The 25,376-nt window shown below is 43.2% G+C and overlaps 1 pseudogene; it reads right to left on the reverse strand.

The window, feature by feature from the left end:
- Positions 1-794: 794 nt before the first annotated feature.
- Positions 795-24,864, reverse strand: LOC148511540 (uromodulin-like; annotated as a pseudogene).
- Between the last annotated feature and the right edge of the window lie 512 nt (positions 24,865-25,376).

Raw genomic sequence — 25,376 nt, forward strand, 5'->3', positions numbered from 1 at the left:
ACAGCCACACCGCTCCACTCCGTCCTCCTCCACTTAACCGCGGTCGTGGTTGAAGGAAGATGCACAGTGTGGGTCTGCGCTGTGCAATGCTGCTTGACCTCTGACGTCACGCTACACCACCGAGCACAGCCGGGCAGCATCTGAGCTGAGTGCTCAGAGCTCAGTGCTGCCCGGCAATAAACAAAGGGTTGAATCTAGATCCTATGTGGCTAAAGGACCTCTATGACGTATTAACCACGTGACCGCTGCAGGAGGCTGAACTGCTCCTGCATTACCATCCACGAGGGCATAGAGGGGGAATAAATATTTGTGGTGAGCCTAGCGAGCCACCGTGCCCGAAGCGAGGGGACAGTTTTGGCCCCCCGTTCTCATACTTACCCCTCCCCCTTTCAGTGCCGGTTATGTAGATGTGATGTCACAGGTCCCCTGCAGCCCCCTATTCTAGTCATAACCATACACAAAGCCATTGCGCATGCGCCTGACAGTCCCGGGCCGCGGGCAGCTCTACTAGCAGTGACAGGCAGCCGGCGCCGGACTGACTGTCATGCAATAAAACTGACAGCTGGGTGATGAGTATAGGGGGGTGGGGCCACAGATGTTCAGCAGCCCCATAGTCCAACCAGCCCATCGGGAATCTTCCCTCTTAAAGTAACGGCCAATCCACCCCTGCATACAATATAGGTCCACATAGACTACCACTATAATGTCTTTTTTCATTTATATAATTGTTGTGGCTGCAAAATAAATAATGTAGGTTGACGTACTGTACAAAGGAAGTAATAAGAATGTTTTTCTCAATCCAATCTGCTTTGGTTCAGGTTGTGGACCCCCATATTGGCACTAACAGGAAGCAGTAATGCATTTACATCAACTTCACACAGAGCAGAGATGAGATGAGGGAAAACAGCGTCCATGGCATGGGGAAACCTACAATAAAATGCAAACAGATGGAGGTTTAGTCTATGCAGCATAGTTTGGATAGATATATGTTTATATATTCGGGACACAGGATAAAAATGAAATTGATTATCTATCTCTCAGAGCAATCATTTACATTGACATAGATAGTTACTTTGCCATATAATAAAATGTGATTTGGTTTGATACCACTACGCAGTATAAAAAGCATTAGAAAAAATGTTTCTTCATTTAAGAATGCGGTAATATTAAATTAACTTTATTAATTTATTTATTAGAAAAAATATTAAGAATAGTTGTAAAAATTAATTTATACATTATATAATCTATTTATTATATATACTGTTGTATGTTAAATACAATATTTTCATTTTATTTAAAAAAAATGGAACTGGAAGTACAAATGTGAGCCCCATATACTCTCAGAAGAACAGAGCATGTGCTTCTAGATTTGGTGGTGCACACATTCATAGGTCCCTTCTCCCTTATGTGTCCCCTGGCAACTGTATGAGCTGTCATAGTGGTATTAAAGCCTCTGCCACAGCTGTATTTCTAGTTTTCCCTGTCTGTGTACAGTAGCCATCAACCACTGCCGAACACTTCAGATGTCTGTATATTATTTGTTGGTTTATTTTGCTACCATGCTGATATTAGAGGTTGTTGTACTTAATGGACATTTTCCACTCTCCAGCAATGATTAAATGTTTTGAGCCTTATTGACATAATTTGCACATGTGAAATATGTGTAAAATTGCAAGAAAATCACTTATGATCTACGGCTCCAGAAAAGACAGTTTCATCTGTAAAAGGTAAGCAAATGTAAAGTTAGACATGTGCCCTGCATAGATTAAAAGGATACATTGTGTTTATCATTACTAGTAATAATAGCAACTAATAAGATTATGGCTGAAATGGGTGAAGTCACATAGATGACATCATAAAGTTAGCATGCTGAACTGGAATTATCATGACTTTTGTATTAAGTTACAATATAAAGTATAGAATCCCCCCCACTGTAGAAGTGCAGTTGATGTCCCCTCATTGGGACAGGCTAACAATGTAACCATTTATGGTGTACTGTAGGTGGAAGGGGGAAATCACATGCAGTGTACTATTTGGAATATGTTTAATTAAATACATTTTAAACTTCAATTATTTTGTAAAGCTCAATTCAGAACTACATGTAATAATATAAGTGGTGAAATGTATACAAAGATATATTTATTATTAATTTTGTTAAAAGTGTTACATTTAGGGGCAAATCATTAACTAATATGTTACTAGGAGTTTCCCTGTGAACATTACACTGTACACACATGCATTAGGTGAATTTATTACTTCATTTGATTATACATCATTAATACTGTTATACAAAAATAGTATTTCTGAGAACTTATTGCCAATGTAAATATGTGATTACTAAATTTACTGTAGTTAGTTGATTTATTACAGGGCTACTTACAAGCTGTAAGTTCTATACCGACACTTGCTACATTCCCATCTGAGGAACGATCATCTGATTTGCTGTTAGCACCACAAGTCTGTTCAGCATAGAAAAGACAGATATGGAAATGTTAGGGCTCTTTACAAGTAGAGATACTATTAAAAATGTCACCATTTATATTCATGTGACATTACTATAAGAAAAAAGAGAAATCAAAGAAGTTGGAGACACAACCTTCATAGCTTTTATCTAAGGATAGTATAAAATAAATGTATATATTATCTAACATATTTTTGCACTGTGCTAGGTACAAATACTTTTTTCTTTAAAATGTTATATAATACTATGTAGGTGCACTATACAGTGACCATGTTTTACCGAGATCACTTTGCAGCACTGAAGGAAACCTTGTCATCCTCTATGTCATAGCACTCTTTTTTTAAAAACAACAATGGCTTTGCAGTACTTCTTAGCTACCCAGGGGCTTGCAGGGACTATATAGTGTGGTTGGAAATTCCATGTAAAGTTTTGATTTGTCAGTTATATGCTAATTGCAGATTTATTCAATACTTTGGCTCATTATTTCATAGTCATGGTTCCTAGGGTAATACATAGACAAAGAAGGAATTTGTAAGGAGATTGGTTGTATTGTGATCCAGACAACAGATTTGCTTTTCTGCTCAAGGATTCTGCCTAACTGCACTTTCTCAACTACTGTAGTTCAGGTCAGCACCAGAAACACAGGTTTTACTCAATATACTGTATATAGGATGCTTGATAAGAAAGTAAATTTTGAATACATACTCCATGTTGTGCACTGCACAATAGGCTATACTCCACAGGGTTTATTGCAAGATGGATCTATAGGATCTCTCCCTGACAATGGGTGCTTGCACAAGCGTGGTCGGTAGACCGCACATGCTAAGAACAGTGGTGGGGTCCCAAAGGGAAAGTAAAGTGACTTTACTTCACTTCCAACACAATCGCAGGGATAAGCTCCTTTTGGAGTCCTTGTCCCTGCATGGCTTTATTCATTCATGTGATCTTTAATTTCTTATTGCCGCAATAAATGATAATTATTGGGCCTGAAAACTGATAATGAATACTTATTACACATGTAGCCAACTTTTTGAATGAAGTGGTCACATTGACGTATTTATCATTATTTTGAGCACTATTCTGTCTTCTTACTGACTATTGATTCCTAATACTACATATTAACACTGAACTGTAGATAAACCCAAATGTGGGACAGGGAAGGCCAATGTTCTGAAAACAGTTCCAGTGTTGGGATTCATGGGGGAAACATGAGAGTGCTAGGGTCAATGATAGGATTTTTAAGAATGGAAGAGACAAGTACATTCTTCAATGCAGAAGGGACAGTGCCTGATGAGAGAGAAATATTGTGGAGGTGGGCAAGATGTGAACAGCCAGAAGGAGAGTGTTAATGGAGGAGGCGGGAGGGGATAGGGTCAGTGGGGGAGGTGGAAGAGTGGAGGACCAGATGAGGGACATGAGTTCCTCTCCAGATACCGAGAAGAAAGATTTTAAAGTTGGTATGATGGATAGGGAGTGGTGGTTTGGGAAAGGAGGGGGTGGATTACTGGGGGTCTGGTGGAATGTAATTTACTGACATATGGAGTAAATTTGAGATATAAATTTGGTGGCAATGTCAAGGGCAGAGAGGGAGAAAGTGAGGCGAGGAGGGGGCGGGCAGAGGACGGAGTTGAAAGTGGTGAAAAGACACCAGAGGTGTGAGCACTGGGATGCGATGAGGTTTTTGAAATATGACTGCTTAGAGAGGGAAATGGCAGCACTGTAGGATGAGAGCTTACATTTGAAATGGAGGAAGTCTGCCTTAAAGTGTGATATCTTTTCTGACATTTTTGCAGGTATCTGGTGCATTTGGAATGCCAGGTTTGAGGTGTGGATCTGCGAGTGTGAGTAGTGTTTGCCAGAGCTACAGAGTCAAGAGCAGAATGAGCAGAAGTAATGTAGCCATTGTATAGGGAAGGGCTTGTTTAGAGAGAGACAGAATAGAGAGACATGAGTCAAGCAAGGAGGATAAGGAAGTGGTATTGATACCCTCAAAGTTATGCTTAGTGATGGTAACCATAGGAGGAGAAGAATGAGTGAAAGACAAATTGAAAGAGAGAAGATGATGGTTAGCAAGGGAGAATGGGGTGTTGGTGTAATCAGAAATATTACAATGGTGAGTGATGACCAGATCAAGTGTGTATCCACTCACATGAGAGTGTAAGGAGGTCCATTGGGAGAGACCAAATGATTATGTGAGCGTAAGGCATTAAGAGGCAGAGGATTCTGTGGAAACATAAATAGGGATATTAGTCACCTAAGATGAGGGTTGGAAGGTCTCAGTAGAGGATGTAGGGGAACCAGGAAGCAAAGTTATCAGTGAATTTGGAGATAGGGCAGGGGGAAAATAAATGACAGCTACTCAAAGGTTAACAGGTTGGATGAGGCAAATAGTATGAATCTCGAATGTAGAAAATTAGATGTTTTGCAGCTATTCGTGGCAATAAAAAGTTTTGCCCGGATATATTACTTCCCTCCTCTTTTGGAACTCCTATGCTCTACTGCAGATGACAAGTTCTGCACATCGTCCGCTTTGAAGGGTTCAAACAAAAAAAATAACAAATGTGGAAGATGGGTTCCCGGGTACTCACAGAAAAAAAATAATCAGAGCCAAAATCACTCCCACTGACATCACTAGTGATGTCAGTGGGGCCGGACCCAGACAGTAAGCGTTCCTATGGGAACGCCTCCGTCTGGCAGCCACACCCCCAGCACGCCCACCAAAGGAGGCGTGCTGTCAGTCACCATCGACAGCACGCCCCCTTTGGTGCGAGACCCGGAGCGACAGCTTGGCTGTCGCTGTCCGGGTCTCGCGCATGCGCACGATGGAGCTCCCTCCATCGTGCGCATGCGCTTTGGGGTAACATCGACCCACTTGCGAGCGTCCTGCGCTCACGAGCGGGTCTGAATGAGACCCTCTGTCTCTAGTAAAGATATTTTTGAAACCTCCTGTGAAAGAAACTTTTTTTTAATTTTTATTTTAAATATCACTTTATAAACTTTTGTCTGATTCTTAAACATTCCAATACTTCAACAGTTGCACCTTAATCTAGTCAACTGTGAGTTTGGTACTATATGTAATTCTTCTAACTGTCTTAATAATAGCTTTAATATTGTAGATAAGTTTAAGGGGCATGCATATTTATCAATTATCAGGTTTTAGACCTATTTCAGCGGTTCGGTTTTGACTCCGTTCTTACTGCCAAATTAGTTCAAGTTCGGATTAGATTGTATATTCTATTGGCTATCCAAAACACATGAGAGCTGGATAGTCAATATGATGCCGTTTTTGAGATCCAAACATAACAGAGTAAAACTGAACTGCTCATCTCTATCGATAGATATAATTTATAATCACCACTATTTGCGGCCATAAGTAGCAAAGTTTCACCCAAATGTATCAAAACTCACATGCAGTAGCCCATCACAGTGATGTGTTCAGAGTGAAGTGACCACATCAGCTGTCACATCTTTCCTATATCGGAACTCCTGTGTGCTACTGCACATGTGCGGTCTGCTGACAACACATGTGCAGCAGCCATTGTGTCTCCCAGTAATTTTTGTGAAATGTAGTCAATAGGCCATAGCTTATAACATCATCTTCAGATGGCGCTAGCTAAACTCTATCAGGTCTCCTCTGTGCTACTGCACATGCGTGGTCTGCTGACCACACATGTGTGGTAGCCATTGCTAGGAGGGTTCTGGAGGAACCTTCTCCCGGTAATTTGTGTAAAATTTAGTCCATAGGGTACAGTGGGTAACACATTCTTCAGACAGTGGCCCTCATTCAGAGCCGCTCGTTAACAGCAGTACGCTCGTTGCGTTCCGATGTTGTGAAACCGCGCATGCGCGGTGTAACACTGCGCATGTGCGTACGGCAGTTTGCGAGCTTTTTCTCACTCGTTCGGCAAATTGTGAACAGGAAGTGACATGTCAAATGTGATTGACAGAACAGGCCGTTTTTGGGCGTTGACGGGGGTGGAGATGGGAAAACGCAGGCGTGGCGAGGCGTTTTTTGGGCGTACATAAATTAGCTCATGCGAACGTCCAATGTGTTCGTACCAACTCATACGTCACTGGCTGATCCTCTTTCCGTTCAAACTGCTCGCACAGCTTAGGGTCTGGATTACTCGAACACAATGGCGATTAGCGTTTTTTTGTAGGAATGTATTTTACAATTTGGTTAGTATTTTTGCATTTTGTAACAATATTGTAATCATGTTTGTGTGTATTGTAACCTTTTGCATTGGGCTGCTTTTTTTTTTTAAATTTATACCAAAGTGTTCCTTAAAGTAACATTTTGTTTTAACCCTTGATTTTGGGAAAGTCCCAAACTCAGATTTCGTTTTTCCCTTGTGGGACAGAATTAACTTTAAACCAATTGTCAATTAATGTCACAATACAGTTGAGAACAATTTGTAGGTTTTATTTGCAAAACACATTTTAAAACAAATCATGTGCATTGTCACGTACATTTTTGGGGTCCTTGTTACCCACTAATATTTGGCACATATTTTTGGTCAAATGATATTTTTGGATCAAAAATGAAAAAATTTAAAAAAAAAATTCACAAGAAAGGAAAGGGAAGTTTTGGCCAGAAAGGAATATGGGGCAAGCACAGAAGGAGTGTGGGCAAAGTAGCCAGTGCTGTCATCGTTTCTTTCCCCGTTTGGCTGGGGTAGGGTGGGTGCCAGACCGGCTCTGGGATGTCCTCTGGCTGGCCTGTCCAGAGGCAGATGTTGTGGCCTCTGGACTAGGCACAGGGCTAGGCACATTTGGAGGAATGGCTGTTGTTGTGCCAGAGGTGGAGGATCCTGATGTTCCGGCAGGAAGGGAGGTCGGCTCTACCATGTGCTGGCGAACGAGCTGCTTTAGGGCATTGGCGATTCAGATGTTGGCCCTGGTATTTTCAGCCAGGGCCTGACCAATGGTCACGTCGGCCACCGCATTTTGCTCCAGGGCCTCAGCCACCCGTAGCAGACTGGCATCCATCCTCTGCAGAATCTCCGTATGGGAATCCGATTTAAAATTGAGTTCTGTGAGGAGTGCCACTGCCTGCGAGGGGGATTGCCCAGGACTGGATTCTGCAGGGTCCTCAGCCTGATGTACTGGTTCCTCCCCTGCTGAGCCAGCAGAAATTCTGCGGCCAAGGCTTCCCTCTGGAGCAGACTCATCTGCCTGTGTCTCTGTGAGAAAAAAGAGAAAATAGGAACATTACAATCTACATATTGTAACATTAACATTTCAGAGTTGGTTACTTCACAACATTCACCTGGGACAACATGAGGAGCCGCAAAGTCTGGCATTTCCGTATCCATGTTGGACACGCCAAACACCTCCACATCCTGCACACACCCCTGTGCCAGCTCTTCCAAATCATTAAACTCCAATGACACAGGAGTGGGACCCCCACCTGTCCCCCTTGCATGCCTAGCCCTTTCAGCCATTTTTTGTTTCAGGCGATATTTGAAGTCTTGCCATCTGTGGGTGAAAAAGTAGCCATTATTCCTGCATTATTTCACCCTGTTTTTTTTGGGGGGGGGTCAAGTTTTTACTTACCGCCGTTTGATATCCCGGGCTAGACGGACATAATCACCCACCCTATTGACAGCACTGGCTATCTCCTCCCACATTCTCCACTTCTGGCTTGCACCCATATTCCTGTCTGCCTGTGGCAGGATGTCCACACACTTCTGAACCAAAACCTCCATCTCCTTTCTTGTGAATTGTGGCTGCCTTTTCTTTTTCCCTGCTTTGCCCGAAATACTGGGCCCAGCAGCCTCTTCCATGTCATCCTCCACACCTATTTTCAATAAAATGGTAAAATTTTAGCTTGCAAACTTTCACTATATTCTGTTTCAAAATAATCCTTGTTTGGAAATGCCAGAAAAACTTACAGGCTGCCTCTTGGCCATTGTTTGGCTGGTCTGTAGCCATTTCTTATACCAAAACAAGAAATACACCAGACCTTTTTTTTTGTCGTGACAGATTTATACATGCGTCCTTATTATTCGGCCGCATCATTAATTGTGCGTTCCTATGATCCCTCCTTAATTTGAGCCGGAAAAGAAACACTATTTATGGCTTTGGCCGTCTCGAGTCTAGGTGGCGGGTGTTGGTTGTTGGAGGTTACGTTGGTCGGAGTGGATTGTTGGCGGGAATTGTATTTGGCGGTGTTTGGCAATTTTTTCTGTGCGTTTTTTTTCAGTTTATCTTTCCGCTCGCTTTTTTTGGTGTGGTTCTTTTAGTTGTGTTGTATTTTTTTGGTAAGTTTTTTGACGTCTTCCTTTTGTTCAATTTGGCTATCCTTCTTTTATTTAGTTTTTGCTCGCTAAATTTTTCAAAATTCTCCTTTTGTAGGTTTCTTTTGGCTCTGCCCCAACAACCTTTTAGTCCGGTGACTTATATATCCTGTATTGGTAAGTTTGGATTTTCACATGTTTGTTAAATGTTCATGTCATTTTTTACGCAACTTTTGTGCACCTTACAGTTTTTACCTTTGGTTTTGTGTTTCCTAAATGTCTGAACTAATTAGCGCATTTTTGTCTGCTTATTTTCTGCAGTTAAATTGCGAACTAATTAGCGCATTTTTGTCTGCTTACTTTCTGTAGTTAAATTGCAAACTAATTAGCGCATTTTTGTCTGCTTATTTTCTGTAGTTAAATTGCAAACTAATTAGCGCATTTTTGTCTGCTTATTTTCTGTAGTTAAATTGCGAACTAGTTAGCGCATTTTTGTCTGCTTATTTTCTGTAGTTAAATTGCAAACTAATTAGCGCATTTTTGTCTGCTTATTTTCTGTAGTTAAATTGCGAACTAATTAGCGCATTTTTGTCTGCTTATTTTCTGTAGTTAAATTGGGTGATATTTACCGTTCCCAATCTTGGTTTTTTTTGGGCCCCAAATTGTGGAAGTTTGCGCACTGTCGGTTTGCTCTTTGGAGAAATGTGTGTTTATCCCCTTTTATGTTTTGTCTTTTACCAAATTAAGAATCCTAAATGGCCACCAAACATTTTTTCCTTGTTCGGGTATTTTTTTCTTTAGGCTTTGTAAATCATGACAATGATTAAGCATCATTGGATTGTATCGTAAAGATAAGTATTTTTCATTATTTTTTGGGGCAAACAAACCTTAAATTCAATTCTTGCCATTTCAGGTTGATCTTGGTCGGATTGTTGTGACCATGCTCCTGGAAGCCGACCAACCTCAATCTTGTCCCAGGCGTAGGCATCGTAGGCGTGCAAGTCCCCAGATATATCGAACACGTGTCTCCCTTTTTGGAATGCCTGATGATGAGGTGTTAAAACGCTACCATTTTCCACCCCAAATCATCATAGACACTCTCTCATTAATAGAGAGTGATCTTGAGCGGCAAATTGACAGTCCTACAGCAATACCACCACTTATGCAATTTATGGCGGTGTTACATTTCTGTGCCTCAGGATGCTTTCAAACCACGGTGGGAATAGTTGCGGGAATATCCCAATCCTCCTTTTCCAGGATCCTGAGGGCAGTGATGGAGGCCCTTTTCAAGCACCTCCATCATTTTATTAAAATGCCTTTGGATATGGGTGCCCTTAGTGTGGCCAAGGCCAATTTTTACCAAATAGCTGGCTTCCCACACATCATAGGGGTTGTGGATGGTACTCACATACCACTTCAGCCTCCAGCACGGCTGGAGGCCATTTTTAGGAACCGCAAACACTATCACTCACTGAATGTAATGGTGGTATGTGATGCCTCCCTCCAGATCCTGTCCCTGAATGCAAAATTACCAGGGAGTGCACATGACTCATTCGTCATCCGGCAATCAGGGATATGGCAAAAATTAGACAACCTACAAGCTGGTGATGCGTGGCTTCTGGGTAAGTGGAAACCTGGCTGCTCACTCCTTATTTGGCTCCCACACCACGGCCACAAAGTAATTTTAATTCCGCACTTACAGCCACCAGGCAAGTGGTGGAGCGCTGTATCGGCCTTTTAAAAGGCCGATTCAGATGCCTCCACCACTCTGGTGGCGAACTCATGTATTTGCTGGATATGGTTTCGAAAATTGTGGTCCTGTGTGGGATATTTCACAACATCGCCATAAGGAGTGGTGTCCCAATGCAGCCAGAGGATGCCTTGCCTGAGGATGGCCCTCCCGAGGTTGGTCGGAGGTCAGTATGTGGGGGGGCCATATGCGATGATGTGGTGGCCAGATATTTTAGGTAATTATTGGCACAAAAGAAGTTCTTTGACACAATGTCGTAAGGATTTTTTGAGACCATCAAATTAATTGTTTTTTATTTCCCATCTTGTGTTTTATTTCATAATCTTTTGGACTGAAACGATGACTACTTCCTGCTACCAAAAAATTACTTCATGGGGACACATTGGATATATATTCTGGACCCAATTTTGAAATGCAACATTTGTTGAATCATGTTGGCATGCTCATTCGTCAACCAGTACTTGATTTTTCTTTTAGTTTGTCTTATGATGTTTGCTGGTATTTACATTTTGTTATCACTGTGTGTATTGTTTGTGAACCAACACTTTTTTTTTTTTTTTATGTGGTGAATAAATTTTTTGCTTTTGTAAACCCAAAAATTTTAATGTACATTACAAGCAAGTGTAAGCAGGTTCGCCCACGTTAAATTTGCTTAAGGGTTAATCCTGTAATGTGGCAATTTGCACATTATTTAACTATGCTTTGTGGGTCCAAACCAACACCAAAAGGTATTATGTAGAATCAGTATGCTTTGGAATCTCGGCCTAAGCAGGTTTCCCACAAAATTGTAACCTGAAAATTTTTTAAAGTTTAAAAAAAAAACCTGTAAACTCGCAAAACCTATTGTTAGTGTTAGCTGTTTCATGTGCCTGCTTTAAAAAAAACAACATAACACAATCTTAGTGACATTAGTTGCAAATACTTGCTGCAAGAGTCTACTTATGTAAGTTTAAACAATCTAAGATTTTGAGACAAGGAATGAGACTGAACTAAAAATTAAACTTTTTAATTAGGAAAAATAATTTGCGGGTTAAAACAAAAAAAATAGGGATGCAGGATCCCTGCCATACGATCCAGGACCACCAGCAGGCCGATCACGTGCCCCCGCATAACTTGGACGCACCCGGCTAGGTCCGCCAAACGCCTCTGGTCCTCTGTGGGTTAGAAAATTGTGGTGCTTACTACAATGAATCCCTAATTTATGAATCTCAAAAAAAACACAAGCAAAAGAGAGTTATCAAAAAGTGACAATAGTGTTGCAAAAAGCACATTTTAACAAAAACCCAGAAGCCACAAAAAAAGGACAAACACAAAACCATAAAAAAAAAACAACCATAAGCCAGACATACAAGTTTGACTGTTTTGCCATGTGGGATATGTGTATGGGGAAATCCGCTGTGAAAAATAAATACAAACAGAACTTTTGGAAAACCAAAAAAAGGAAAAGGCACAGACAAAGGATTAGATCAACACATTTTCAACAACATAAAAGGATAAAAGGGAAACATACCGTTATGAATGACGGCTGGCCCCGAAACAACTCCCTCGTCCTCCTCGGAGGTGGTCAAATTTCCCAAGGAGGTGGGAGGGGTGATCACTGATTCCGGAGATGGGGTGGTCAAGAGAGGGGTGGGTTGAGGGGAGGGGGAATTGGGATGGAGGGGAACTAGCACAGAGGGATGGGCGACAGGGTCTGGACAGGCTGGGGAGGGGGAATTATGGGTATTTTGGGGAGAGGAGGTTTGGCTGGGGGTTGGGGAGAGGGGACGAGAGTGCCGTCTTTGACGGCGATGACGCCGTAGTCTTCACTCTGCCCCTAAATGATGGAAAACAAATTGAGGTTAGTTTAGAACATCACCTTGTTAAACGCTAATTGTTTAACCCAAAGAAATTAAAACATGCACATGCAGATATGAGTACAAAGAATAAACAGGCCATTCAAGAAAACATGCACACGCAGATATGAGTACAAAGAATAAACAGGCCATACAAGAAAACATGCACACGCAGATATGAGTACAAAGAATAAACAGGCCATACAAGAAAACATGCACACGCAGATATGAGTACAAAGAATAAACAGGCCATACAAGAAAACATGCACACGCAGATATGAGTACAAAGAATAAACAGGCCATACAAGAAAACATGCACACGCAGATATGAGTGCAAAGAATAAACAGACCATACAAGAAAACATGCACACGCAGATAGGGCCACAAAGATAAACATCTTACAAAAAAGACAAAAAAACTTACTTTCCGCTATCCGCATGCGAAAGCATGCCAGCAAGCGGGGCGTCCGCCGTTGAAGGTCGGACCACCTGCGCTCCAGCTGGCCGATCTGGCGGCGTGAGCCGAAGGAACGCAGGCGTCCACGAACCTCCGCATAGGCGGCACGCTTTTCACGATTGGTGATGGGGGGAGGCTGGCTAGTGATCCGCCTGTCCATCACCTCTGTTAAAACCAGGAGCTCGCGCTTGGTGAATGCAGAGGCTCTCATGATGGCAATGGTGTATTTTTAATAAAACAGTTTTAATAAAAACAAGAAAATAATTTTGATTGGGATTGTAGTTGGGAAATTAACAGGAACCATTCTATTGGTTAGTGTATGAGTCATGTGTTCGACAGGGCCAAAAATCTATTGAGAGTTATGATAGGCTTGATGCAGTGACATGCGTAAGCTAATTTAAATAAAGAAAAGAACCCAGTAAAATATGCGTGTGTAAAAACACAGAAAACAAATGGATAATTGGCTCAAACATGTATTTTGGCAAAAGAAAGCTAATGTTTAAACCGTCCGTATTCTGCGGAGAAACACAAACACGGACAAGAGTAAAGTTTATTGCAATTAAAAAAAAAAAACACATGTGAAGAGCAATTAAGCTAATTGATATATTGATTGGCATGATACAATTGAGGGAGGTAGGCAGAATAAACGAGCAGGTAATCGGAATCTGACAGGCCCACTTCCGGTTTGTACTTGTGCGTGCGTTCCCTGCAAGCCACATTGGGGATGTACGCTCGCTATTTGGCTCGCTCGTTAGGTAGAGGAGGGGTCAGTAGACTTTGGGGTGGAATTTTTGGTGCGTTCGAAATTACGTACGAGCGCTTAAATTTACATATTTCGGCACGTACGCCGAACGTACGATCGGCCATTTGCGTCTGGCTCTGAATCAGGCCCAGTGTTAGTTGTGGGGCCAAAACTCTGTAATGCTTTGAATACTGGAGCTTGGTAAATCTGACAGCATCTCAGCCCCATAGAAAACTATGGAGGCCGCGGCAGCTATTGGAAATAGAGGGACTGTAGGAAATATTGAGATAATCTGTTGCAGTCCCTCTATTGTACTTGCAGGTGCTACTTAATATTTGCAGGTACCCCTGAATATCCCACAAATATTATTTATAAATAGGCCTCTAAATACAAAAATATTATTATATATTTTCACTGTAACTAGGAACACTAAAAAATCTTTGAGTGTTATCTGCATACATATCAGTCCCATATTATGGATATGGCTTATTTGAAATATAAAACATGTCCTGGTATGAACTTAGTACAGTGAGGTAAAGCTGTTAGATAAAGTCTTACCGTAATACATTGGCCACTGCAAAGCGTTACATCTGCATAGATGTTGACATCATCATAGTTAGTAAATCTAGAAGACTTTCAATGTGAATCTTGCTTCAGAACCATCTCCATTTTTAGTTATACTGATTATCTCAGAACCGTTACTGAGGTCTGGGCACCTAAAAAATTTAAGCAGATGATAAATGAGTAGTTAGAGACTCCCCTTTTTGGAGCATTACATCTCTGTTTATTTTGTTTCCCAATAATAATCGGAAAAGTGTCTATGGGCTCTATTTATTATTGCATAAAACAAAAACACGGGGGTCTATGCACATATCTACTTATGCCAGGCATACTTCAGGCTTACAAAATGTGTAGGGGTTGTTTCCAGCTGCCTGGAAGTCCCTCAACCAACCGCTCAATTCATGAACACAATAATAGTAATATATAACGATTTTACTAAAGCTACAGCTACAAAATCCCATATAAAGGATGGAACAGAACTGCTTTGCATGTACAGTAGCAGAAACTTTTTCTACCAAGGCTGCTGTGCATGTGGTGTAATCATTGCACTGGACCATATAGCTGTCAGCAAGAAGAGACAGGCATCGAACCATGAGGTGGGAGGATTTGTGCTTCCAAATCTCAGCCTCGTCTCCTACTGGGTATATAATATATATATATATATATATATATATATATATATTATCATACAAACTCGGCACTCACATGCTTTTCAAACTGCAACTCCTTTGAACATAGGGAATGTTGGTTCCAAAACTATTGCAATAATTTGTTAAGCTGACCACCACTTCACGGTCATTCCCATCTGGCCAGTCCCTACACTGATTCTCAGATAAATTAACTTGATCTGCCACCTTTGGCTCAAGCGACAGGCTTAACGACAGGCTTAAGTTTGAAAAGCATGTGAGTGCCGAGTTTGTATGATATTTTTTATGTAGATGGTGTGGTCACATGCCAAGGGCACCCCAGATTGTTGAGTGCCGTGGATTACGCCTCTCGTTTATTTAAATTTTGTGGTCACACTTGCTAGGGCACCCTGTTTTTCAAATGTAAGACAAACTTTTTTTCTTTTTCCAGGTGCTTATTAACTGATAGCCCTGGGTGGGGTCCTGTCTCTTTAAGGCACGACCCAGTTTCATGTTTAAAATGTATGCAGCTTGAGCCAAAGGTGGCAGATCAAGTTCATTTGTCTGAGAATCAGTGTAGGGACTGGCCAGATGGGAATGACCGTGAAGTGGTGGTGAGCTTAACAAATTATTGCAATATTTTGGAACCAACATTCCCTATGTTCAAAGGAGCTGCAGTTTGAAAAGTATGTGAGTGCCGAGTTTGTATGATATTTTTCATGTAGATGGTGTGGTCACATGCCAAGGGCACCCCAGATGGTTGAGTGCCGTGGATTAAGCCTGTCGTATATATATATATATATATATATATATATACATATTTATATATATATATATATATGTATATATATATATATATAAAAAATATATATATATATATATGTATATCAGTATACTTATTATGGCATTTTACTTTTTCCTGGTCACATGTTATTTATATGAGATTTATATGAGATAAATTAGTTTGATACAGAAATATTGTTTGGAAGACTCTCTCCCCTACAATCTATAGTATAGACCAGCAGTTCTCAAACTGTGGGTCATGACCCCAAAGTGGGTTGCGGACATCTCAGCTTGGGGTCGCGACTCATATGGGGTGAGGTTGATGACCCCTCTGAGGAGAGTGAAACCAGTTGAACTGTCTGTTATTTCAGACTCCTCGGATCACTGGCTGAGAGATCCGAGGAGTCATCAGGCAGCCCCGCCCCCACCCCAGTGCTCAGCTTCTCTTATCCTCCTGCCCAGCAGCAGAAACTGACACACAGGCAGCAAGTCTCAGCAGCAGACTCAGGGGAGCCAGCTGCCATACTCTCTCTGCAGTCTGTGCAGATGTTAAGTAAGTGCAGCCTGGGGTACCACTGCTGCCAGGGTGGGAGGACACAGAATGTGTTGATTGCTGTGTATGGAGAAGAAACTTCAGCAGGAGGAGGAATGAGGGGAGTGTTGAGCACAGACCCTATGGGGGAACAGGGGAGCACACAGTGTGGGAACTGGAGGGGCGGAACAGAAAAAAACAAATTTATTAAAAACCCATTGCCTCCCCCCTGTCATCCACTGCCTTCCCCTTGAAACGCACTGCACCCTCTGTCTTTCTCATCTACTACCTCCCCCTGTCACCCACTGGTTCTCCCTGTTACTCACTGTGTCCTATGTCACCCTTAGCCTCCCACTACCTCCCCAGTCACTCACTATCTTCCCTGCCACCCTTTGCTGCTTCTTGCCACCCACTGCTGCCTCCAGTCACCCACTGCCATCCTCTGCTTCTCCCTGCCACCCACTGCCTCTCTGTCACCCACCGACACCCTTTGCCTCCCCCTGTCACCCACTTCTTCTCCCTATTACTCACTGCCTCCTATGTCACCTATTGCCTCACCAGTCACTCTCTGCCTTTCCATGCCATGATCTGCCTCCACCCTATCACCCTCTGTCTCTCCCTGTCATCCTGTCACCCCCTGCCACCCTCTGTCTCTTCCTGTCACCCTCTGCCTCCCCATGTGAGCCACTCGTTCTCCCTGTTACCCACTGCCTCCTATCTCACCCTTTGCCTCCCCAGTCACCCACTATCTTCCCTGACACCCTTTGCTGCTCCTTGTCACCCACTGCTTCTCTCTTTCACCCACTTCCTCCCCCTGTCACCCACTGCTTCTCTCTTTCACCCACTTCCTCCCCCTGTCACCCACTGCTTCTCTCTTTCACCCACTTCCTCCACCTGTCACCCACTGCTTCTCTCTTACACCCACTTCCTCCCCCTGTCACCCACTGCTTCTCTCTTTCACCCACTTCCTCCGCCTGTCACCCACTGCTTCTCGCTGCCACCAACTGCCTTCCTCTCACCCACTGCCATCCTTTGCTTCTCCCTGCCACCTACTGCCTCTTCGTCACATGACACCCTCTGCCTACCCCATCACCCACTGCTTCTCCCTATTACCAATTGCCTCCTATGTCACCTATTGCCTCCCCAGTCACCCTCTGCCTTTTCATGCCACCCTCTGCCACCATCACCCACTGTTTCTCCCTATCACCCACAGCTTCTCCATGTTATCCACTGCCTCCTATGGCACCCTTTGCCTCCCCAGTCACCCACTGTCTCCCCAGTCACTGTCTACCTCACCTTGCAGGGCCAGAGGCTTTGAAAGGAGCTCGTCCCTGCAATGTCTAAATGAAATGATCGCATTAGCGCAGTGGCGTAAGTTCATACCAGATGCCCAGAGGCAAGTTATAATTTGGTGCCCCCCTAAAACAAAAGGGAAAATAATTGTGGTGCATAGCTATCTATCACTTATGCACAAAAACACTAATATAGAATAGCCTCAAGTGGGATGACTATATTGTGGGCAATAGAGGAGGCACCTCCATTGTCTCCCATAGTTCTGCCCCTGCATTAGCAGATGCCTCACTTCAGTTTTGCGTCTCCATAGTGCTACTGTGCATGAGCAGTCTGCTGACCACGCATGTGTGGCAGTCAGTCAGCAGTAACTTGCAGGGGTCCTGTAATAATTTTTATTGTTAGATGGGGTCCCAGAGCAAAAAAGTTTGAGAACCCCTGGTATAGACCAATGTTTCCCAAACTTGTTTTTCTGTGACCCCTAACAGTGCATGTTTTTCTCAATGTCAGTATCACAAGTAACATAATTAGCATCACTTTTGGACAATTTTTAAATGTGTTAGCCAATACTGAATACAAATAACTATTCTTTAGGTATTAGCATATCAGGAAGCAGCATGATTTCGTAATTAAGTGTGAGAAGAAGATACATGTTAATTGGTATCTGGTCTCAGCAAGACTGTGTGGGTGTCCTGTAAATCCCATTTTCAGATTCAGGGGCAGACACATTGCAAGTTACATGCAAATCTGCAATTGAGAAGATATACCAATTTTTTTTGGTGTAGACAGTGCCGGAGCACAAGCATCCAATTTCTGTCCAACTTTCTATCAAAGCCAAAGGCCCATTGGCACTGTCAAATCTAGTTCCACTTGGTTGGGGCAGTGTATTGTACAGCTCTATCATATTGGCCATCATTAGGATTGAGGCAGTATTCCAACTACTTATTTGAATTGATTCTCTATAAAATTAGCACTGAGTGTTTTCCATTTTTAGACTAACTAGGGATTATGGCCCTGATTCAGAGCCGCTCGTAAGCGGCCGCTCGTTCGTTCTGACCGATGTTCGCGCATCTGCGCATGTGTACGGATTTTAATACGCATGCGCGAACCAGTCAGTGCGGCTGAAAATCGTTTGTTCGCTATATAGCGAATGCCTGCTATTTTGAGTGACAGAAGGAGGCATATGTGGGTGGTAACAGGGGAAGGTGCTTGAAAATGGGGGTGTGGAATTCGAACGCAGGTGTGCTTAAAGGTCAAAACGGGCGTTTTAAGGGAGTGCATAATTAATACAGCAGCGTCATTGACCACGTCACTTGTTTTTTTTTTACTCAGAACTGCTCGCAAAATAGCGGTTGAAAAAACCAGCCACAAGAATAGTGAGCAGTTCATACGCTGTTCGATGTACTCGATTAATCTATTAAATAGTGGACATGACGTATGGTGCGAGTGGCAAGGGGGCGTATTTTTCAAAATTACAACCGCAAGTTTTGCTCGCTCGTTCAGACTTAGAGGCGTGAACAGACCGCAATTAGCGAACGGTTCATTTGAATAGCCACCCCTTGTTTTAGAACGAACAACCGCAAATAGCGAGTGGCTCTGAATGAGGGCCTATAGCTCTTGTTCAACTGATCAATAAGGTATTGGTGAAATCTCTGTGGGCTGTGATACTTTGTGGATCTGCAAAAACAGGAGGACATTGGTCTTAGGTCCTGATTCAGAGCCGCTCGTAAGCGGCCGCTCGTTCGTTCCGAGCGATGTTTGCCCAACTGCGCATGCGTACGGATCGTAATACGCATGCGCGAACCATTCATTGCGGTCTGAAATCGAGCGCTCCCAAAATAGTGAGTGCCTGCTAATTTGAGTGACAGAATGAGGCGTTTGTGGGTGGTAACGGGGGAAGGTGCTTGAAAACGGGGAGTGGAGATCCGAACGCAGGCGTGCCAAAAGGTCAAAACGGGCGTTTTAAGGGTGTGCATAATTAACACAGCAGCGTCATCGACCACGTCACTTGGTTGTTTCTTAGCCTGAACTGAACGCAATATTGTGGTAGGAAAATCCAGACCACAAGCACTGCGAGCAGTTCAGATGCCTTTCGATGTACTCGATTAATCTAATAAATAGCGGACATGATGTAGGATGCGAGCGGCCAGGGGGCGTTTTTTTACAAAAAAAATGACCGCATGTTTCGTTCGCTCGTTCAGACACAGAGGCGTCAACAGACCACAAAGAGCGAGCGCTCTATTTAAATAGCCAGCCCCTTTTCAGAACGACCGTTCGCATATTGTGTCCGGCTCTGAATCAGGCCCTTAGTCCCTATCTTGCTGGCAGAAAATTTAACAGCACGGCTCAGCGCTCCAAGGGACTCAGGACTTCATTCAGAGTCGGTCGAAGCGGCCGCATGGTCGTACGCAGCCGATGTTCGCTGATCTGCACATGCGTACAATTCGCAATGCGCGTGCGCAAACTAGCGGCTACGATCAGAAATTTCTCTCTCCTTGAACACTGCCAGGTCGGTAGTTTGAGTGACAGATTGCGGCGTTTGTGGGTGGTAACAGGGATAGGTGCTTGAAAACGGGGATGTGGAGATCCGAATGCAGGCGTGCCTCATTATGCGAATGGCGTTTTATGGGAGTGCATAATTAACAAAGTAGTATCATGGCACACGTGACAGGGGTGGTTTTACACTGACATGATTGTAGAGCTTAAGAGAGGGTCAGGTCAACCTTTAGCTCTACGACCAGTTCCGATGGCATACGATGCTCGCGATTAATCCTTATGTAGCTGGAGATGACGCACTATGCGTACGAGATGTGGGCGTATTTTTAGCGATCCGACCGCATCCACCCCTTGGTCGGCCAGCTAACGATCCGACCTTAGGGACGCAACATGCGTGTGCATCATTTGCATATCCGGCCCCTTTTTCTATACGACCGTGCAGCCGCTTCGACCGACTCTGAATGAGGTCCTCAGTGATTATAGTCCCTTTATTAGGTTCTTTGCACGATGAACCCTCCTGGGTTTTGTTATTTAATCAATTGTATTTTATGTGTAGTCATATTTATGTACATAAAATAAAATACTGTACACTTAAACTTTCCTGTTGTTTGTGTAAGTGATTCTGAAATAATTAGCACATAAGACTGCCTTCAGTCTGACCACATAGGCCAATATCCTCACCTATGATGGCGATGACAATCAGCAACACTAATTAGCCATTCTCATTGACTGACTGCGTATTGACCCCTCCAGCTGATAGCATTCAATTAATTAGCATTGTGGATATATTATATGAAGGGGATGTAGTTGGCACCCAGGCGTGCGGGATGCCGATGGTCTAAATACTGGCGCCGAAATCCAGAGAGGTCGGGATCCCGGCACCAGTATCCCGACAGTGGCCATCCCGAAGGGTAAGTATCGGGGTGTAGGGGGAGCTTAGTGTTAGGTAGCAGGGTTAGGCATTAGGGGAAGGGTTAGGCACTGGGTAGGGATGGTTAGGATTAGGGTGCGGGGAGGGGCAGGTTAGGTTTAGGCACTAGGGGAGAGGGTCTTAGGTTTAGGGGGAGGTTAGATTTAGGCCCTGGGGAGAGGGTCTTAGGTTTAGGGTGCGGGGAGGGGGAGGTTAGGTTTAGGCACTAGAAAGGCATACGTTTAGGCATCGGTGAGGGAGGGTAAGGGTTAGGGTAGGGGTTAGGGTAGGGGGAGGGAAAATACATACCTTGCGTTCCTATGGGTATCGGGATTCTGGCTGTCGGGATGACGGAGTCAGTATTCTGAACAGCGGCATCCCGACAGCCAGGATATCATCCCGACAGTCGTCATAACCATCTTTTCACCTTATTTAATATAAAGTGTATTATTTAATCTAATGAAGAAAAGAATGCCATTGAAATATAAAAGGGGAAAACAACAGATGTTTACTGTATATTTAATTTATCTTAATTTCATATCTATTTGTGTTTGTATCAATTATATTTTGTGTAGAAACTATTCTGTATTATGTATATGACACTTGTGTAAAAATAGCATAATACAAGTTAAGCATTTACAACTAACACTATCAATCCACATTTCTATGCCTTCTGTACACTATTCTTATGCTATAGAGAGGCATACTGTAAGTGTACACAGCGGCAACACCTGATATACATCAAGTGAAATGTTACTGATCTTGAACTGAATGTATTTTGGGATGCAAATTAATTAACATATGCAGGTAAATGCATTTTATCAGTTGTGTCTTTTCCTTCCTTAGTTCTAAGTGTAAATGCATACAAATGTAAATGAGCCCCTGGATGTACATATGAATCAGGAACAGCTCAACTGTGGTGAGTTCATGTATAGGAGAAGAAGTATAAAATGGGTGTAATTTAACATATAGATTATGCTGTGCTGCTTAAGTCATCTGCCATATAAATGGCCCCCAAATAAAAGCATAATACATCTAGACAGGATAATAAGCCATTAAATGCAATAAACTTTTAAAAAGAAAATGTAATATTCCCAAATTATAGTTTTGTTTTTGTGATGTGGCCCTAAAATAAACTGTGGGGAATACTTGCACATCTTTGGAACTAAGGGGGTCATTCAGACCCACTCGCGAGCGGCAGTACGCTCGCAAGTGGGTCGATGGTCCCCACTGCGCATGCGCACGATGGAGGGAGCTCCATCGTGCGCATGCGCGAGACCCAGCGAGTGAAGGACTTTCCATCGCTCCGGGTCTCGCACCAACGGGGGCGTGCTGTCGATGTTGATTGACAGCACGCCCCCTTTGGTGGGCATTCCGGGGGCGTGCCTGCCAGGCGGAGGCGTTCCTATGGGAACGCCTACCGTCTGAAGCCGGCCCCACTGACATCACTAGTGATGTCAGTGGGAGTGATTTTGGCTCTGATAAAGCCAAAATCACTCCTGGCCTTGCGGTTGAGAAACCCGACCACAGGGTTTCACTCGCAAGTCCGATGGTCGCGATGGTCAAGACCATCGCGACCATCTTGTTGGACGCCCGTATATGCTGTGGGTGGTGACCCACAGCTATACGAGCGTCCAGGAGGACGCTCCATTTTAATGGAGGTGGGCCCTGATTCAGAGCGAGCGCTCTGGTCAGAGCGTCCGGCTCTGAATCAGGGCCTAAAATCCCAATTTAACAAGAGTTTTATACCAGTCACCATATTCTATGAAGACATTGCACATAAGAAAGCAGTAAGAAAGCTTGGCATTATCAGCATACCCATTTGATCCAGTCGTCAGATTATAGTAATTTGTATTGGGTGTTGTTCCTCCTGGGCCGGCATATATCCTTAGCACTTTAGTTGAAAGTGTTTCTGCATCCAGTTCTGGTATCCAAATTGAAAAGTATATAATCTGTTCCACTGTCAGTACAGTGTCACTCGTTATTATACTGGTATATGTGTCATCTGTATATGCAGTCATAGTAACAGTCACGGCACCAACGGCTCCTGGCACAGTTAACTGTGTTTACCTGAAATATACAGATATAAAAATATATATATGACAACAAGAAATATTCTCTAATAATCCCCTGTCAGGGTTATATAGATTTGAGCATGATTTTGTGATGAAATACACAATATTGTGCTTATTTTAACAATAGTGACAATAAGGTTCAATTACCAAATTAAATGGAATGTACTGTATCATCCCAGTTAGTATATCCATATCTACTAAGGCCAACATCTAGATGTACCATAGCAAAATACATTTTATAACATCACCCTGATAACAATAATAATACAGTAAGTCACATATATAAAATCAGAAAAGTATCCAGAATATTATGTATTTCTCCATGGGATTAGCAAATAATGCTTTAAAGTAAAATATGAAATGTATCACACTGTATGTCAGGCAGAAGTGACAATAGTTACCACAGCAGAATGGTATCATTACACTGAATATCCTGAGCTGGCAGATTGCTGCTCATTATGGCAAATGTATTACGCTTTGGTATTTATTGTGACTATATATACACTGATTAATGCTTATAATATGCCTCAGATACTGGCCAATTATAATATAAATGTCTTGCCTTAGACCAGGGGTGGGGAACCATTTTTCTGCCCAGGGCCATTTTGATATATATAACATTATTTGTGGGCTTGGTGCAGGCTATGCCCTCACCGGGTGACGTCACATGGGGGCGGGGCCACAGTTACGGGTGATTTCCACAATGCTCAGAGCATCCTGAGGATGCTAAGGGGAGTTGTAAGGGCAGCGCTGTGACCATCTGAAGCATCCTAAGGGCCCTCCAGGTGGCACTATTGCATAGATTCTGGCTGCATTTTGCCATTCTAGGCACCCTGCTAGGCAGATGAGGCTAGCAGAAAAAATCTCAGAGGGCCAGACCAAATGATTCCGAGGGCCTTATAGGGCCCCCGGGCCTGAGGTTCCCCATCCCTGCCTTAGATAGTCATAGTAATATGGGGATATGGATCATACTTACGAAATTTTTGCATTTAGAGTGACATTAAGTTGAACGTTATTGTATTTTAAGGGATAGGAGCAGCTCACATCCGCAGTAGCATTGTTTCTGGTTATGAGGATTCCTCTAGGATAAATGTGCAGGGTATTGGAATAAGTGATGTGAGTATCATTTATCTGTGAAAAAAGTCAATCAGACTTTATCTGCATCAACATAGTGAACAGAGGCCCTGATTCAGAGCCGGACGCTCTGACAGAGCGCTCCCTCTGAATCAGGGCCGTCCTTCCTGATTTTAGAGCGGCCCACTGGCTGCTCGCATAGCTGTGGGTGACCACCCACAGCTATAGCGAGTGACCAAAAAGATGGTCACGATGGTCAAGACCATCGTGACCATCGGGCTTGCGACGAGACCCTTGTGGTAGTGTCTCATCTGCCGCAAGGCCTGGAGTGCTTTTGGCTCTATCAGAGCCAAAAGCACTCCCACTGACATCACTTGTGATGTCAGTGGGGCGGGCCCCAGACGGTAGGCATTCCCATGGGAATGCCTCCATCTGGCCTGCCACGCCCCCGGCACGGGGGGCGTGCTGTCACTCACTATTGACAGCACGCCCCCTTTTGTAGCGAGACCCATAGCGACGGCTTGCCCATCGCTATCCGGGTCTTGCGCATGCGCACGACGGAGCCGGGTCCATCGTGCGCATGCGCACTGGCCCAACACCAACCCGCTTGTGAGCGCTCAGCACTCGCAAGCGGGTCTGAATCAGGCCCAGAGAGTTAACATAACTGTTTTAATTTCTTTCTTTCAGTTCCCTTGCTTTCACAGGGAATTGTATTTAGACTAACTGTGAAAACTTTTGTGGGTTTATTTTTTTGTTACACTTTATAAATATTAACCAAAGTTCATTTAGTAACGAATCAGTTTGTCCAGTTTCACTTACAGTTACATTGTTACCGCACTGCCCGATCTTTATTGGATTATGAAAAGTCACTTTAGTTTCATCATTCACAATATATTCTCACTACCACACTGAGCCCCAGTGTTATCAATCAAGGCCAAATTTGAAGCACTCTATTGGCTCTTTATTAGCTGGCACTTCGAAATGTAGATGTTCATAACTCCACTAAGGCACTCAACGGTTGGAAGCGGAGGTGTAACTGAGTGATGGGAAGAGAATAGGGAATATGGAAAGTTGTAATAAGATAATGCTAAATGCATACAGTGCTATTCTGAATCATACACACAGCTAGATTTATCCACAAGGTAAATATTGCATGTTCTTACGTCCTGCACACATATACAGGCAACTCTATGGTTACATTGCTTTTTGCACCCAATAGTTGGATTTGCTCCTAACTTCAAATCAGTCCCATAATATGCATATTATCATATTATAGTATAACAGTAAAATAGTTATAATCCCAAAAGTGTACAGTAAGTTTATTCAAGTAATTTGGCATGCTTTTGTGGGGTATCATGGCATCAATGAAGGATATACTCTGCAAGATTTTTAATGAGATCGAGAAGGGTGACGTTAAGTTTGAAGGTGCTTGATAGAGGTGGTGTCTCCAATCATGGCATTGAACAATGGGTAGGTGGGGCCACCATGATATGTGGTATTCTGCAGAGTGGTGGTGACATGATTCAATGCATTGTGGGATTGGGAG

This window comes from Taudactylus pleione, unplaced genomic scaffold (genome assembly GCF_031769625.1).
Source record: "Taudactylus pleione unplaced genomic scaffold, aTauple2 ptg000305l, whole genome shotgun sequence".
NCBI classification, from domain to species: domain Eukaryota; kingdom Metazoa; phylum Chordata; class Amphibia; order Anura; family Myobatrachidae; genus Taudactylus; species Taudactylus pleione.